Source organism: Gallus gallus, chromosome 9 (genome assembly GCF_016699485.2).
Source record: "Gallus gallus isolate bGalGal1 chromosome 9, bGalGal1.mat.broiler.GRCg7b, whole genome shotgun sequence".
NCBI classification, from domain to species: domain Eukaryota; kingdom Metazoa; phylum Chordata; class Aves; order Galliformes; family Phasianidae; genus Gallus; species Gallus gallus.
In genome coordinates this window covers 21,495,936-21,514,931 of record NC_052540.1, presented here as the reverse complement: position 1 = coordinate 21,514,931, position 18,996 = coordinate 21,495,936, and the positions used below count along the sequence as shown (strand labels likewise).

Below are 18,996 nucleotides of genomic sequence, written 5' to 3'. Positions count from 1 at the left end.
CAATTCATGCCTATAAAATGTGCAGCTGTATTTATGATTAAATGGCTTTTCTGGCATTTAGATATGCAATTAATTCTGTATTAAAGGACCTAAAACACTCTACAGGCATTTCCATGGCACGCAGGAGCTGAGTATTTTGCTGAAAATGGATGTGGAAAATCTCCCCTGAAATGCAGTGTGTGAACACGAGGTGGCACTTGGGTCTCGTGGATGGAGGAACAGACAGCCCAGAACCACATCCTGCGCAAAAGGAGAGAATTTTATTGATGAGCTGAAAAAAAATGCTGTTGGCATAATGTATGGACTCTACTTGTTTTTTTAATGCACGCTCTTTCTACTTAGGATAGGAGTGCTGCTTGGCTGAATGCACGAATGTTAGTTAATGTTGTGCAGTTCCTATAGTGAAAGAATGTATTGGAACTTCAGGATATATGTGCTGCAGTCGGTGTCACCCCTTATGCACTGGGAAGGTATTCTAGATGTAATTAACTCGAGTCCGCTCTTTTGGGTTTCCATCTGCAGTCATCAGCTGTGTGCAGATTTGGTGTGGGTTTTCCTTTCTGGTTCGATCCAAATTCTGATTTTTTGGATCAGGTTCAGCACAATTATTTTGCAGCAATGGGAGCCCTCAGTGGGCTTTTTGCTAGAGCCCCTCCAGGAAGGGGCTTTGCCAGACACACATTGGCCTCCTGCTGGAGCCGAAGGACTTAACACAAAGCTGCAGAGTTTGTGTGAGATGCACATAAAACATGCTTGAAAGAAGAAATTCAGCCACAGAACAATGTTTAAAAGGTGCATTCAAAATCTCTCTGTTTCAGAAGAACATGGCAGAAGCTGTGTCTTGTGCTATGCGAAGGATGTTTAGTAAGTTAACTTGAAAAGTCCACAGCAGCCTGCAAAACCTAGGACAGAAATGCCGAACATTTACCTCCACCCAATTTAAATAAATCAAGCTTTCAGTTACAAAATAATAAACTCAGTCTCAAAGATTTTATTCCAGAAGAGGAGAAGGAATTTCACATTAGCACTGAGCTCTGATGGGACACGCTCATCCATTACAATAAAAGCACGTAGATTTATGATAAATGTAAGCTCAAAAATGGAAATGCCAGAATCAAAAATTGCTGTGAGACTGCTGCTCCCTGAATATGATCTGATTGTGCTGTAAACTTGATTGTGCTGTAACTTTCAAACAATTATGAAAACATTTACATGCTTTTATTAGCACTTGTAAATTATGCGGGGCTTTTTAATGTGCAGTCATAAGCAAGAGGAAAGCCTAAACACACAGTAGAAATCTTCTGAAGGAAGAAATTGCAATGGTCTTTCACTTAATTAATGTCACATTTAGTAGCACAGTATTTTCAGCAAAGATTTAGCATGGAAGGAGATGAAAATTGCACACAGAATCTCATAGAATTGTAGAGGTTAGAAGGGACCCCTGCGGATCACTGAATGGCTGGGACAGAACTGCAGCAAAAGCATTATTGGTCAAAGAAGAAAACAGTTTGGGAAAAGGCAGTGGGGTCGTGTATGGAGGTTCTGAGTCTTGGTGTCTTTGCTGGTGTTTGCTTCCTTTTGTGGCTCAAAAATCTCAGCCTTGGCTAATTTGGTGACAATCACTACTAACTCCCATAAGGACAGGATTTGATGCTAAACTCTGAAGTGGCTTCATTTTTGGGTAGTGCATTTTATTAATTCAAATGACAATTTTGCCTGGGTTTTGCACCTAGCCCCAAACTTAGGGGGTGTCGTGGAAGAGCTTGACATATCTTAAAACTGGTGGAAGTGGGCTGTGTTATGTATGAAGTTATTTGACTGGCCTCTGCAGAGAGCAGGATCTTCTCTGCCCAAGAAGTCAGCACACACAAACCTGCACATGCAATTGCTGTAAAGGAGAAAATCCTTAGTGAAAGGATAAGCTACTTTGGAAATAGCTGAGTCCAAGCAAAGACTGCAAAAGAAAGGTGAAGACGTTTAAATCACAGGCGTAGGCTTCTCCTTTCTAATGCAGAATAGCAACTGAACGCATTTAAATAAAAAATGATTTGCTGTGAATGGCTTTCGTTTTCTGCTGGGTGGTGCTGGAGGTGGGCAGGTGAGATGGGAAGTAGGGACCATGGGTCAGAGCTCCTGTCTAAAGGTTAGGCGGTCTCTGGGTCCACAGAGTGGCTGCGGGCAGCTATCAGGTGCTCAGACAAGCAGAATAAAGACTGTAAGCAAGTAAAAAGAGAAAAAAGTCACCAAGTATTTATCATGCATAAGGCCAACTTCAACCTGTCAAGAGAAATAATTGCAAAATGATCCAGTAGCACCCGACTTGCTGAGATCTGCATCGGCTCTAACTGGGAAGTAAATAATACAGTGAGTTTAATGGTCTCAGTTACTTGAATTCAAATGTTAATTTAATGAAATAACTTAGCTGTCATAAATGCCAAAACATGCCATTATCGTACAATCATACCTAAGTAACAGCTGAGCATGCTTTACCCACATGACTAATCTGTTTCCCCATGATCAGTTACCTGGAGCTGTGATGCTGTTGATTTCTGAGGTGCTATAGGGACACTCAGCTCAGCACTGAGCTCTGTCTGCAATAACCGTACAATTTCTCCTCTGTTTGCAGAAGCAGATCCTCAGAAGGCAAGGTCTACTCTTGGAAAATGTTTTGTGCTGGCTTTGATGCAATGTTCTGTTTTCTCTTTTCATTTTTCTTAGAAATACTAAAAAAACTGACCAAATTATAGCCTATGGCATGCGGTAACATTTGCAATGAGAGACTCCAAAGTTCCTCAGACGCATCCTTTGTGATGGTTTTAATAGTCATTAACATTAGGTTCGGTTATCTGTAAGAAGGACCCCTCTTGGTGCTAGTTAGCAGAAAGCTCTGAGCTTCCTGATGGCCAAGCAGAACTTCCCCTGAATGGCTCGAGAATGGGTGCCTCAGCAGGAAGGCAAAGAGTTTGCAGAAGTTCCCATTTTTTCCCCCCAAATCTATGAACTACTTTTCAGTCACATATTTGTGCTGACGTGGAGAGTCAATCCTCGATGCTGCAAGTCTGAAAACTCATGATGGGGGGAAATATTTGAAACCATTAATCTGCTTATAGATAAGCAAAGGTTGAATTTGGTTTCAAGCAAAGAGATTAATGGGTATTATACAAAGTAATGTAAAGTTATCAGGGTGAGATTTTACTATCAGTAATGACAATGTTTTTTTTCTCACAGTATGAAAAAGATGTAAAAAATAACATTTTGGAAATGAAGTACTGTATGTGGTAGCAGCTTGGATTCTCCAGCAGGGGAGCTTTTATATCCCCTTAAATGAATCTGTTTATGTTAATTTTGCTGTCCCGGGACAAGATCCTCAGAGGATGTCAGTAAGCAGAGCTCCATCAGCATTGATGAGATAATGCAGTTTATGCAGAAAAAATTTCCTTGTAAACGTGCTTTATTTTAAAACATTGCATCAACCACTTAAGGTGGGCAGTGGCATCTCCAGATGTTGACGCTGACCTTGGTCCTGCACTAAGCAATGCCTGCAGATGCCGACCTCCCCATGGCAGGAGGTCACACTGTGACTGAGCTTTTGGTTTCGTCCTCTTTTTGGCTTCCAAGTCTTCAGGTCACTGTCTGAGATTTATTAAAATGTGTGCTAAATTGTGCGAAGCTCTGGCTAATTATGATGTACTGATTAATTTCAGTAGACAAGTATGGCAGTTCTAATGAATATTAATATTTTTTAGGCTGGTAAGAGGAGCAAGCTTTCTGCATGGGCAGCCAGTGTGGCAGAGCACTACAGGGAGATCAACATCTCCTTGGTGGTGCCCGGTGAGACTTTTAAGTCCTGTTTGCATCATTGACTTTGCCATTGCAGAACGTAAACTGTGAACAGCTACAGACGTTATGAATTTTTCCTGCTAATTAGAATCCCCCCAAAACCAACACCACCCGAAGAAAGGAAAAATAATGTAGTGCTGTATTTCTGTTTGACTTCACCCACTATGTAGTATGAACAACATGTTACTTACTGGGAGCTAAGCAATGAGATTACAATTAAATGACTTTTAGGTAGAACAACAGATTCATATAGTAATTTGGAATTTAATGCAGATGCAGCATCCTCACAAATTTGTATGTATGGACTACTTTGCTTGCTAGAAGGTATGAATGTGGACATCCCAGAGCCCTGCCATGGCCAAGCACTAGGCAATATTGTGACTTCACTCAAATGTAGTGATATTAGTGAAGAAGGTCTTTTTTTCAAGCTGACAACTCAATCATGAGTAAAAAAAAAAAAAAATTCTGTTTAGCTAAATTGAGAAGGGAAATTTTTGGCTTCAAGGATTTTTGAAACTCATGGCATGGAGGTGAAGACTTAAGATCAGTAATCATGGAAGTTGTTCAGGGTCACATCCATAGGTGTTGTGCCTAACAGGAGAAAAGTGTTTGGGCTTTGAATTTTGAGGGAACATAGATAATCTTATACATTTTTTTTTCTGTGCGTTCATTATACAAGGCTTTGACACATTCTTGGTAAACTGTTGTCAATTTTATATTTTTCAGTCTTTGAAAAGAAATGGGTACATGATTGGGTCACTGTAACCACTGAAGTACATGGTAGTTGAATAAGGAAAACCTAGGTTTTAATAGGAAAACAAACTTTTCTTCTTTTCTATATCATCTCTTTTCCCAAGGTCAGAGCCCTGGGGTGCCCTTTGGTGCCTCAAAGCTCTGGGGGAGGTGATTTCAGTAGGATGGCCACACCTGAAGATTGCCTTTTGTTCTTTGTTTTCATGCATGGTGACTTTTGCAGGTAGTAGATCCCTTGTGATTGGAGGTAATGGTTAAGATGGTGGAAGGAGCTGGAATGTGCGATCTTTGTAAGGAATGAAGCTGGGAAGAAGCAGCATAAAGAGGAGTGCAATGCAGAGGGAAAGTGCATTTGGGTTTGTGGGATGGTTTCTTGGAAGCATCTTTCCCAGCTCAGCACAGAAAAAATAAATCTTAGATTTCACTGCTGAGTGGCAGAGGAAACAGAAAAAAACCAAACCTAGATCCTGGAGCTCTCCAATCTGAGCATGGAGATAATTCACAGCAGTGCTCAACACGTGTTTTCTTGACAAATGCACCTCAAGATACAGCCAAAAGTTCATTTGGAGTGGTTGTTGTCTGAAGGTCACTGAAAAACCTGCTGCAATTTGCTGAGGTTCTTTTGCAGATCAGGATGGTGTTTGGGGTGACAGAGCTGGTGCCTGTGACTTGTTCTGTCTTCTGGAACTCCAGCGGATTTTATCTGTACCAGAATTACCCTAGACGTTTTCATACAATGATGTGCATGTCAGGTAAATGCTGTTGGCATGATTTTGAAGCATGCAGTCATGTTTAAGATGATATTCCCTGTCATCATCAGAAAGGTGCGCAATGGAAAAAGACAGAAACGGCCTCACCTGAACTCGCAGCTTCCTTCTCAAATAACCTTTAATTACATAAAACTGCATGAGTGAAGCTTGCTCAGGTGGAATCGCTGTCCTTTTCTCAAAATTTTGGTATAGATCAGTACAACCCTATGGAAGCCAGTAGAATCACGTAGAAGCAGCTGGCAGACAGCCCAGCATCGTGTTCGAAGCATCTATTTTGATAGCAGACTGCCATGGTCGAAAAAGTTTTTTTTTTTTTTTTAAAGAATATATTGACTGCAAAAGCTCTTCTCTTCTGGAAAAAATCACATGAGATTATATTAGAGGAAATTTAATTAAATCACCTGAAATCCTACAAAAGTTCTAATCCCAGGCCTATCAATTTGCTTCTAAAATTGTCCATAAATCTCCTTGGTAGTCAATTTTATAATTCCTAGAAGACAAAATAAAAAATGAATGAGAAGTAAAATAGGCAAAGGATTAGGAGTTTTTTTTTTTTCTTAAGGCAGAAAGCTGACCATGAATTTCATTAATCCTGCTTAATATCCTACCTTGACATTCATGGTAAGAACTTCACATTCGTCTACGATGAAAAAGGATACAGAAATGGGGAAAAGAAATGAAAGGTTGCTATAGTTGCTTTTATAATGTATGTGGAACATACTGTCACCTGTATTGGTTCTAACAACAGCAAGAGAGATGAAACAACTGGGGGATGCAGTCCAGTGGATACAGTTATGTGCCAGGACAACATTTCTTGTGGGGGGTGAAAAGTGGTATTACTGTAATTGCCACAGCTGAAATTTAGAGTGTTCTGCTGTTTTTAAACTGAGATGGACTCAGGGAATTTGGAAACAAATTACAGGTTTGCAAATGTGTCAGAATGCAGTTTTCTCTGTTAGAGAATATGGTCCGTATAGGGATATTTAACAGGATAACAAGCAGGATCTTAAATCTACAAAATGTGCTGCCGTATATGATTGCAGCAACGCTTATCATAAAAGAACATTTGGGATGAATTTCTTATCCCTCCTGGGCTTTCCCCTTTGACTTGCTGAGTCTTTTGGTCAGAGCAATGGTAAGTGAGAGGGGCTTTTTAGTGAAACAACCCAAACAACCCACCTCGTCCTGAGATGAAAAAGATATTGCTGTGTGTGAGTGCCATGAAATTCTTTATGATGAGAGTGGTGAGGCACTGGATTCTATGATTTGATGTTATTTTCCACAAAAAAATGTGTTTTTTTTTCTTTCTTCATGAAAATCACAGTATCACTTGTATATGATTTCCGTTAATTTAAATGTCTGTACATAGGCAGTAAGGAGGTTAGACCTTGCTGCACTGAGGAACAACACAGAGAGATAAAAACAACCTGTTCTTAGCAGCCTTAATGTTTCAAATTGCCACCTGAAACAATGAAAATCAGCTTGAAAAGCACATGCAAACTTTTCCTAGCAACTCTAGTGCAAAAACCCAGTCACGAAGGGTTAGGCTGGGACATGGGGGACATGGGGGCATGGGGGACATGGGGGACAAACTCCCAAGGTTTCCACCTGGAAGCTGCAGAACTCCTCAGCTCCTTTAGGGAGTGATCCTTGGCAATACCTGCAATGGTAGTACTTTGTCTTCCCATCGGGATGTGATCACCAATCACATGTTGGTTTGCCATGAAGGTAAGCAATCCTTTATCACTCTTGGTGTTTTGATTCTGGAAATACTTTGTGGGTTGGATACAGCAAGGCTGGGACACTCCAGCTGCCTCTCAGTATCCATAACCACAATTAAGCTTTTCTATGGAGCCAGATGGATGAAACAGCGGTGCCCATCCAGAATCGCTGGCGCATCCTGCTGCTTCAAGCAGTACATGAGGCACAATAAAACCCTCAAATCAGCTGTTTTTTTGGGCACCCATGCCCAGTGGTTTGGTGCAGAGGAATCTGCTGCATTCATCACACTGGCTGAGCCTTCTGGTGAAAGGTTGTCTGCCCCTGTCACCAATTCTGTCTGTTGAAAGTGCACTGGGAGCACTGGTTCATTGAGCTTGCTGGGAAAGCAATTGAATAACACTCTTTTCTATACCTCCAGAAGGAAATCCCATCACTGTGTGGAAAGCAGGAGAGTCAACGATAAGCCCGCACATTTGTTTATTGGACATCCAGATAAGGATGATAAATCACTACCTTAGTTTTCCTTTTCAGAATTGAAATTGCAGAGATGACAACCTCCCCCTCTTTCGGAGATGATTACTATGAGGAGAGGGAACTCTACCTGCTTGATTAAATGCAACATTGATATAGATTATCCCAGCTGTGAGAGATTTTCAGATTATGATCTTCTTATTGCTATCGATTACTTCTTTTTTTTTTTTTTTTCCTTTCCTTAGATTTGGTACATACTTCAACAGCCAGCATGGAGAAAATCAAACCCATTGGCTGCAGTGGTTCCCCTCTCTTTTGTCCAGCTCTCCACCTTGAGCTCAACAGCCACCGGTTTGAGTCCCTTCCACAAAACAGGGTCAGCTCATGTGGTGCAGCACGGGCAGGGCTGGTGCACTGGGAAGCTTTGATGTTGAGCGAAGTTATTTCTGTCCCTATTCAGAACTTCCTTTGTTTTAGCTAGGCAAAGCTCCTGCTGGAGACAATGGGACTTTATGGCACCCAGAATGTTAAATAGGGCTCACGCTGAGTGAAACTGCAGCTAGCTTTGTATTCCAGTCCATAGCTGGATGCAACTGATATTATCAGAAGTATAAAAGAGTGTTCTTTCAATTACATGCTTGGTTTTTTTTTTTTTTTTTAAAAAGAGCGTCTAGCTCAAGTATTAGCATTTTTCTATATCCCTTGCAGTAGGTAGCCGTGCCATATTGTGTGCAACAGGGGTGCCTGCGATCTCATCACCTCTCCCTGGGTCCGCTGAAGTCATTGCCACACAGCTTGCTGGAACAGCCTTGCAGATATTTGCTGACAAACCTTTTCAGTATAATCCTTTATTATCTAACCGCAGTCAAGAGCCTACTTCACATGAAATATTTTCTGCTACAGATGGCAAAGCCTGAGACTGAGCCAAGCCCAGTGCAAAAATACATTTATATCCATGCAGAAGCCCTCAGCCAGCCAGCCAGCTTCCTCCATTTGTCATGTGCAAGCGGTATCCTGCATGGCGTTTCAGATTCATTAGAGGGCCAAATGGACAAAACTGTCATGTTTCTTATTAAAATGTCATAATCACACTGCGCATAATAAACATGTTTGTGTGCATTGAAGAACAAAAGAGGGTTGTGAACCGTAGGTTTAGGTTATCTATTGCATTCCATCATCAGATGTCTTGCTAGCTCATTACTTTTTACAGCTCTTTTTTTTACAGGCAAACTTTAAAGGCTTTCCTTCATCCTTCTAAAGCAGATCTGGGACTACAGGTTGGGAATTTAGAATACTAAAAATGAACGTTTTTCTTTCTTCACAGGAGAATGAAAGAGAGGGGTGTGCTATGGGGGGGCAGTTCCCTTCCGTTGCCTCCTGCTGTGAACCCAGCAAGCAGGCTGGGATTTCTCCTGGGGCTCTGGGGATATGGAGATCAGGGCATGAGCTGCCAGCTTCATGGACACCTCTCTGGGTAGCCCAAAGGGGCAATTAAAGCCAGAAGCCTGGGTTCAACAGAGGTAACCAGAGTGATGAGAAAGCAGTTTTGCATAATTAGGAAAATACCAGCAAACCTTTCTTTTGGATGTGACATTTTACATTCTTGTAATTGTTTTGATGAAAGAGGGAAATAAAGGGTGTTATGCATGCAAAGCTAGAATGTTATCCTCATTGTAGGGGGAGGCGAGCATACATGGTGACTCCTGTGCATAGAAATGTTAGATGACCAAGTGCAAGAAACATGCCATTTGCGTGGCAAGAGGGAAATAAGTGACAGAAAGCCAGAATTGCACGTTTTGCCCCACCGAACTCTCATTCTGTTTCTGCTGCTCAGGGTTTAGGCACCCACCAGCTCATCATCTCTGTCTCTCTGTCAAAAATGCCACCAAGATGCTGCACTGAGTTTTTTTGCTCAGGATAAGGCATTTTACTGAACAAAGTCCGTCAAGGTAGGAAGAAACAGTGGCTTTATTTAACAGCTTCCAGAAAATGCCTGGTATTCATTGACAAAACCCTGCAGGCACGGATCCATATAGCTCAGCTCTGTGTACTGATGTTGAAGGAGCAGCAGCTCCCCATGGCATCAGTCCTGCTGCTGTACCTGTAGGGTGGTGGGGCTTTGTGCTGGCAGTGTCAGGGATAAGGGCTCAGTTTATTCAGTGCTATGTTGCATTTAGAAATACTGCAGGAGTTGAACTCCACGAGCCCTAGGAGCCCCTTGCAGCTCAGGATATTCTATGATTCTTTGAATGCTCCCTGTTTTTGGGAAATTTCTTTAGTATTGGAGCTGTTTGATTGATTCATCAGCGGAGAATGGATGAAATATGCTTTTCTGAGATTTTTCTGTGATAAAAATTAGAACGTAAGCCAAAGAGCTTTATCAGTGTCTCTGTATGGGCAGTTTGTGGCACCTCCAGCAGGGACCATCTCTCCTGGATGGCTTTGGCTGTGGAGCTGTAGCTACAGCCTGTGGGGTAGCACAGGGCCGAGGCACACCATGAGCCGTTCAGCTGAGCGCTAATAGCTTAGCATTAAGCTGCCTGGCTATGGAAGATATCAATGTTTTAATTTTTCATGCTGATTTGTGTTTGAAACGTTCAGTATGAGTCTGTGTTCCAGAGGTGGAAACCTGAGGGATATTTCAGCTCCATTTTGTTCTGAAGGAATTTATAAACATCATTTCCAGCATTTGAAGAGTTGGCTCAAATTCTCTCACTTGTGCCCTTAGTTCTCAGAGATTATAATTAAAATGAACGGTCAAAATCTCTTCTGCTCTTATTCCTTGAAAATATGCTTCCAGGTGAAAATACCTCTGGGCTCAGCAGGCAATATTTAGGCATCAGTTCATAGCCTATTACGGTACATGATGGACTTCTGTATTTTCTGTTGAAAGTCTGACAGTTCTGCAATTATGTCTTCTTATCAGCCAGACCTTCTTGGGAAGCAATGTAGTGAAACAAAGTAAAAGAAACTGAGGTAAAACAAATTTTCTTTAGCTTTGCCTGTGTTTTGATGAAGTCCGAAGTAGGTCGGGTTCCTTATAGCTGAATAACATTGACCCTTTACAACAGCCAGAGATGTCTGGCTCAATATTCAATCACTGTGTTACCTTCCCTTCTTTCTCTGACAATACGATCCCATTACCACTCATAGAAAGTCTGTATGTAAGATCACTATTGCTGCTCATCTTCAAGTTTGCTTGTAAAATCAGTATCTTGTATCTCTAAAGGTAAGATGCTACAGGCTGTTGTCTTGGTCTAACTCACAGAAATGTACTTGTGTGGTTAGTTATGCATGCAGATTCATATTTTCAAAAAAATGCCTGTTTGATCTTAGATTAAAATACAGATACTAACTTTTGCCCAACTTTTCTGCCAGTTTCTTGGCTGCACTGTTTCATCGGGGTAAGTCTAAGAATATCACTGAGTATTTTTCTGAAAAAGAGACAACACTGAAGTATTGCCTGCTTAATCTAAAGCTCAAAATATATCCCTGCTGAAACCTCCTGCACAGCAAATAAATATTTAATGAACAGTGGTTCTGTCTTTTGACACAATATTAATAACTCCAGAGAAGCTCTGCCGGACTTCAGATACTGATGAGACCTGTAATTTGTCTTCACTTATGATGAAGAAGATATTTTATTTCCCTTTTTGATGCGTGTATATGGGTATACTGCATACACTGGTTTTCCTTACAAAACAAAACAAAACACACACACATTACAATTAAAATAATTTTAATTGATTGTAACCAATAGTGCACTGGAATGAACTGGTTGCTCCCTTCAAAGCCCACCATGGGCAAGAATCCCATCCTATTACTACTTCTGTAAATCCCATGTGAGGAAGTCTATGAAGACTTGTGTTCATATGGATCTAGGTGTAGGTGTATCTGTTCTTAAAGTCCAGACTGTGGCCAGTAGTCTAATCCCATCCATGACCTGGTCTATAATCTTTACTCAGCTGTTTCGATAGCAGCTATTGGCATTCTGGTGTTGAGGCAGCTGAAGGTTTTCCACCTTTCTCAGAACGATTGGAGTTTGCACTTCGAGCCGTTATTTAAAGCACTGTTTCTTTATTTAAGAAACAAACACAAGAAGAGTGGAACAATAGATTCTGGCAACAATAAATTATAGTACAACAGTGTTACTGCTCTTAGTGCTGCGCCTTTTGTGGTCCACTTTATTTAACAAGATTATCTCTGCTTTTCCATCTGTATTTACTTGTTAAGGCTGCTTATGTGTAAATAAACTCTGTCAGGGGCCACCCTGCAAGGAGGCAGCTCTGGCATTTGTATTGCACCAGCTGTGGCTGGGAAGAAGTGCTCCCTGCTTGTCTAATGATAAGTCATCAATTATACATCAGATATTACCTAAACTTAAGTTAATGTTGCATATAGCATAGGTCCTAGTAAAGACAAGACACTGTGATACGCATTGGTTAGAGGACTTTTAGGGATGAGCATTAAATTGATGCTGGCTGTGAGAAATGGGATATTTAATTTATTGTATAGCTCAGCATTTATTGTTGCGTTGGAAACGAAGGTAGGGTTTACTCTAAGCTTTAATTATGGTGAGAGAAGTTAGGCAGTGTTATAGATAATGAACCAACTACACTTCCATCTCCAGTTCATATTATTAATTTAGAGAGGATGTCACTTAAAAAAAATGCCAATGCTTTACATATTTTAGACCCCTATCTTCTGAACTCAAGCCTGTTCATGCACATACCCACAGAGCAAAGGAACTGAAGTCCGAAGCACGTTCCTCCTCCTGAGACAGACCAAAAACCAAGAATCATGGAGGGATTTTTGACTTTTTTTTTAATGAGTTGGGGATGCTGGGTGTTTCAGCCTATTTCCTCAGTCTCGTATAGCCATGATTAGGACAAAGTTGTCCTGTGTGACTCAGAGAGGGCTGCAGATGCGCTCAGCCGCTCAAAAGCTCAATATGCTCTGTATTTAAGATGAAAAAGTGAAGGTAACTCCACAGAGTTTAAAGTCACGAAGCAACAGCAATAAATAAAACCTGTTTTGAATATACAAGGGCGACACAGAGATACCCTCTAGATATAGATGTGCCACTTTTCTACGCTCCTCAGCTCTCGCATGCCTCTTTGAGAAAACAGGCTCTGAAAACAAGCTTCTGGATCTGCTCATAGGGACGAGGAAATAGCACTGCTCAGATCCCTCTGAATGAGAATAAATAATGTGCAAATGCCAAATCAGCCTGCAGTGCACATCTTCCCACGGAAAATCACTGGCGCTCCTCTGCTAACTCAGCTTAAACTGTAGGTTTTAGGGTCCGCATTGCTGGCTGTCAATTAGAAGTGAGACATTAGCTGATTAAACTGTTTTTGCTGTGTATGGTCTCTGGAAAGGAGCAGCTTCATCAGGTTGCACTGCTTCTTTATGATTTCTCTCCGAGGAACACAAAGTGTGCTCTTCCCTTCGCTTGCCTGTTTAACCATTTGTGTAACAGAAGAAGTGAACTGTGTTTAGATAGAGTTATAAAGGCAGTCCAAATAAAATCCTGAGCAAAATATTGTTATACTCCTATCATATTTGTCTTTTTTCTCTTCTCCCTTGGTTTCAATTGCAGAACTGCTTTGGAGATGCTCACTTTTGCTTCTGTTTCTCTGATAACAGCATTGGTCCTGCAGAGCATCCCTCCCATCAGGAGGCAGGAGTGGGACTTGGCTGCCTTCAAAGGGACAAAGGCTTTGTCCAAAACTCATGCAGGAGACTTTGGAAACACTCCCCATTGGCTTCTCTCTTCCCATTGGCTGGCAGGGTAAGAAATTAAAAGAAAAAAATAAAACCATATACTTCAAGATTTTAAATAACCCATCTCTTTAGCAATACTCATTACTGACTGGAAGAAAAACCCCACAGCAAACCAGAGCATCTCCCACCCCCCAAGGAACAGTCCAGAAGGTTGGGTTCAGTTGATTGTGCACCAAGGTTGTAGTGGGAAGTGCAAACAGCCCTGGAAGCTCTGGGTCTGTAACAGGAACACTGGTAGGATACCAACTACTGAGGTGCCTCCAGGAACCATAACAGACACAACCAATGGGATGTCACAGCGCTTCATCCTTCCCAGCCTGCTGCAAGGCTGACAGGTATAATGACGACTGATCATGGTCTTTGCACATTATGTGTGCAGTTTCAACCCATAAGGGATGAAAGCAGAGCTTGTGCTTTTGTACATAGGGCCAGCTGGCACCTTCTTCTTTCGAAGGGGTTAGCTGGAAGACTTGTGTGTTTAGGTATGCAGAAGGAGTAAAGGCATAAATACCCAATGCCAAGAGTTGACATCCTCCAGTTGTAAGTCCTTCAGAGAGAGTGCCAAGTCATGCTGTGACATTATTAATATTTTGATGTATTTCATTTCTTTTTCTTCACTCTAAAAGGTAAACAGAACTTTAACTATAAATCATCTAACACATGAATTTTAGTAAGTTTGTGAATATTAGTTTTATTTCTTAAGTGATTAATTTTTTCAATAGCTTTTTTTTTTTTTTTAAACCTTCATGTTAATGAATTCTAGTATCAAAATGGAAACACTGATTTTGTTTTTTAAACTGTATTTCAAGAGTGGTCATACTGGGAAAAAAAATCTGAACAGTCAGAAATGATGCATAAAATTCGAAGCGCTCATCTGTTAGTCATTTTATCCAAGAGAAACAAGGCCAAATTCATAGACAATGTGCAGTTGTGTTACACAGAGTTATGCTAAATCATAAGCACACAAATATCACATCCTTTGTATTTCTCAGCTTCTAGGTATAGAAATCTTGCAAGATCAATAGCATTTATCAGGTCACCGAAGAAAAGATGATAGAAAGTAGGCAGTCGTGCCTTTATTAGGTCGCTTAAACTGAATGATAATAGTTTTTAAAGTAAGTGTAGAGCTTTAGTATATAGATCTCATAAAACCTGGCAGTATATAAAGATGTATGATGCTTTTGTTGTTAATTACATTTTTCAGCTTTGCTCAAGAAAAAATATGGTCTTTCTTTAAGTTGTTTCTGACTCCACATTTCAACTTTGGGAACAGATACAAGATTTTCTCCTCTGGGAAATGTGCAATTGTAGAAATTTCTGTTATTTTTAATATTTTTGTGGAAGATAAATACTCCTGCCTGCTAAACCAGCACAGGAGCTCTTTCTATTTAGCAAATGCTGGTTGTCAGCCTCCCAGTGCAATAATCTTCCTGTTAGAGAGTGGGGTGAATTGATGCTTGTCATAGAGAGAAATTCTGCAGGATTTCCCTACATCCTGATGCTTGCTATCCATCCCCATGCCAGAATCATGTGTGAGCAGTGAGCAGCACATACTGCTGACAAGAAAATGTTGCCCTGGAATTCAGTCCTGGTTTCTCTTTCTAACTCTACCACCCTAACCTCAAACACACAGTGTAAGTGAAAGCAACATAACTTCACACGTGTGAACTTCATGACTATCCCTTAAAAATGCAAAATCCAAATGAAAGGAATTTTACCTTAGGATAGCTGATGTTATATTCTAAATGTGATTGGAACGGGGTTGTACTAGGAAGTTCATTCCTTCCATAGAGGAGATCCAATGTCTGGATCTGGTTTCTGGTTGAAATAGCAACCTGTCCACCCTCCTAAGATGTCCCAACATTTTACTTAAAGTTTAAATTCTTTGGGCACTGAAAAAAACCCAAATCCTGCTTCTTGTGCTTCTTGTGCTGCTGTGCCACATTGTGGACTGAGCACGCAGCCTAAACATGGATTTGGTTTTGTTGTTTTGAGCCTTGAAAAAAAAGAACTGCGTGCCCGAGCACTGTTGATCTATTTCAGTTGGTTTCCTATTTCCTTATGATTATGAATATTTTCCAAAAACTGAATAATCAATGGCATTTGGCATCTGCTGCGAAAACGCAGCCTGCTTTTTGCTGGAAGAGTCGTTAAGTGGGCAATGCACAGTAAATAAAAGAGTTTATTTTAGCACTGGGGCTCTGCAAGGTCTGCAAAATGCAGTCATTAGATGGAAGTGGTCCTTGCTGCCGATACTCCTGTTAGAGTTGGAATGAAGTAAGGCTCTTTAGGGCTCTGTGGCCACCAGTTCACTCTCAGATGAGTACCTTTGAAAAGACGAGCAATCTAGAAGCAAAAGAGCCTCAGAGCTCTGAGGTTGGTCCCATTCACCTCGGTCCCGTAGATGCCCTCTGAGCCCACCAAAACCTGCCCTAGCCAGGATGGCTGGAAAACAGCCCTCTATGTGCATGCAGGAAAATGGGAAACTGAATTGAATGGCAAAGGGAGAAAGGAGCTGGAGAAAAGCATAGGACTACTGAGCACTGTTCGTGAAGAGTCTGAAGCTGTCCGAAGCCCCGAGTTGATTTTCTTTCTGACAGTCTTATGATATAAAGATTACTCTTCCTTCAAGTAGTAATAATTTTCTTTGGAAGTGTAATTGCAGCCAAAAAAAAAAAAAAAAAAAAAGCAAGTAAACAAAAAAGTGTCATTTTGAAGTCTCCAGAACAAACGCTCTGATTAACCTAATCGGGCTCCTTTTCCTGAATATTTAACTAATGATTTTCTTGAGTTGTTATTTTGTTCAAATTCACGATCAGAAACATGAACATTTTCCCAAAACAGAAAAAGAAGCCGGCTCTGAGAAATCCCCCGGGCAGGAGTGGGGAATGGAACTGCTGATAGATTTGTTTTCATTAGGTACCTGAATGCATTACAATAATTATGTCAGTTCGGAGCTTTTCCCATCTGCAGCCCAGCCCTACAGCAATTTGATTAGAAAATAATAATAATAATAATAAAACAAAAAAACAAAAACACGAGGGGAACAGGCTGGAAATATGAAGACAAGGGACACTGAGCTTTACAAGTGCAAGGAAATGATGAAGCAGGTTCCTCATTATTCAGCAATGGGCTTAATTCAGAGCGCTTTCACAGGAACAAAAGCACACACTCGACAATGATTTGTATGATTTCTGTACTACCATATTCTGGGCAGGAAACCAACTCCTGCTAAAAATGCTTCTTTGAGTGGTGCTGACTGGAAGCGCTCACATAATGCAGGCGCTAACATCTGTGGGACTTCTTTTTCTCTTAAGGATATAGGTAATGTTATAGTGAAATAAAAATAAACTGTTTCAAAACTCATCCCCACAGCAGATGTGATTGCAATTGGTGATGTAACAATGCAGAGCCATTTCTGGAGGTGGGTTCTTAATGGGCAAGAGGGGGTCACCATCAGCAAACTGCATCCATTGCAGGACACGGCTTTTGCAAAAGCCCCATATGATCGTTTTTCTGAAGAATCACCTTGATGAAGAAGCCAAAGCCTCTTCATTTGCACCAGGGGAGGTTCAGGGAGGATATTAGGTGTAAGGCAACTGTTAGATCACAGCCTGAACCAGCAATTGAGCAGCTGGTGAAGGCACGTGGCAAGCCCTGGCAGCACAGGTGGAAGCAATTCACCTGTGTGATTGGAAGGAGTGGACCCTGGGTTCACCCCCTCCCTAAACTCGTTTAAGGGCTGGCTGCCAAAAAATGAGCCTCTCTGTTTAGAAATCACCTTCTTGGGAGTTTCTAGTAAGCCACGGTCCTTGGAAAGGGGTAAGCTATTCCTTCTTTTTTGTGTGATCGGAAACTGGCCCAAGGCAGCTATATCAACTGCATCCTGTCCTTACGTGAGGAAAAATGTCTTCTCTGAAAGAGCGGTCAGGTGCCTGAATGGGCTGCCTGGGGAAGGTGGTTGAGTCACTGCTCCTGGAGGTGTTCAATACATGTTGAAGTGTTGTACTGAGGAACATGGTTTGGTGGGGAAATATTGGTGGTAGGTGGATGGAGGGACTGGATGATCTTAGAGGTCTTTTCCAACCTTGGTGATTCTATGATTCATGCTTTACAGCTGCTCAGAAAGATCTCAGGTGGTAGCACTCAGCTCAGGGTATGACCCCAACCTCTGTTGGGCTGAGACTCATTTAGGGTAACTTTTGTCGCCCTCAGTTGTGTTACTTTAGTTTGCCATGATGTAATTAGAAGCAGAATTCTATCCTGAATTAGCTCAAATTAATCTGGTACTAATGTTGCTGATTACAACTCACTGGGATGATTTAGACAATAAAATGCAAATCACTGATAATCATTTAGCATTAATGCAAGCAAAACTGCAAATTAACGGAGGAGAAGAAAGGATCTCCATTTTCAGTAGCTTTCAATTTTGCCCTAATTAAATTTCTTTAATGCTGTCAGAAATTAAAGGGAAGCCTAATAATTGGTGCTTGAGGTGAAGGGAAGTGGATGCAAAGGCAGGAAAGGCTGTACTGCATTCTGTAGTTCCAGGCTCAGCCTGAGGCTGGAATTTTAAGGCAGATAAATGGTAGTGACAAGGGAGGAGAAGGGTTCCTTTCACTTAACAGCAATAAAAACTTTTGAGTCTGGTGTAGAGGAGGTAAGTCTTCAGCTTTTCCACTATTTCTGAAGCATGGTGTGATAAACCTGGTTAATGGAGTTATTTTCCAAGCCCTTATTGAAGTGATGCTGTGTTGCATTGTAGAAGCAGGTAAAGAGGTGCTGGTTTCTATGAAACATGTATAGATTCAAATAATTCCTTTAAATGTACCACTTCTAAATATGGCAAGCCTTATACAGTGCAGCTCTCTAATACCATTTTTGTAATAGAGAATGAAATGCAGGGGTCTAATGCTTTTCCCAGTCTCATTATGTTATTGATGCAAACATTCTGCTTAAATGCATGATGGTGTTCGTGGTGCTACCAGAAAAGGATCCTTAAAAATTGGTTATTACTCTGGCCATGGCTGAAATAGATGCTGGAGCAGGTTTTGAGGACAAAATATTTACTTTTTTTTTTTTATGAGTGTGGTTTGGAACCACAGAAGGCATTTGAGTATAATCAGCTGTGACCTACTGCCTTTAATTAAAATACAATTGCGAACAAATCTTAAATGTTGTATTTCATTTTTGAGTCCAATTATCAACCTTTAAGATTCCCCAGTGTGGGAAACCAAGCAACAAATATCTCATTGATTTGCTGGTTATTAATAATACTTTCTGCACAGTTGCAACAGAAAACGTAGTGATTCCTAATAGGCCTTCATTATTTTTTTTTTCTGATAAGAAAAAGCCAAAAGCTTAAATAAGATTCACACGTTATGTGCTTCAGAAGCACATTTTTAATTTCAGAAATGAGATTTGAACTTGGGCTTAAGTGCAGTAATGTCACTTGTGTTTTGCTGGCAAGGATGAAAACAAATTGAGTGCACCAGGATGCAGGAAACTCCTCATTTCTTTGTGAGTGGCACAGGGCTCGTGCTGGACGTCTTGGGTTTGCATCCAGATAACGTGAGCATTGCGAGGCTCCTCTGCAAGTAGGGCAGGATGTTCTTTTTTGGTAGGGTGTTGGCCTGGGTTGCTGGCCTGAGGC

The 18,996-nt window shown here is 41.1% G+C and overlaps 1 long non-coding RNA gene across 1 annotated transcript in view; it reads left to right on the top strand.

Annotated features, from left to right (window-relative positions):
- Window positions 1-18,996, top strand: part of LOC107054137 — a 32,290-nt gene that overhangs the window by 5,619 nt on the left and 7,675 nt on the right. The window contains exon 2 of the long non-coding RNA XR_005862359.2: window positions 106-17,165. This is a non-coding gene — a long non-coding RNA (uncharacterized LOC107054137). The remainder of the gene's footprint in view (window positions 1-105; window positions 17,166-18,996) is intronic.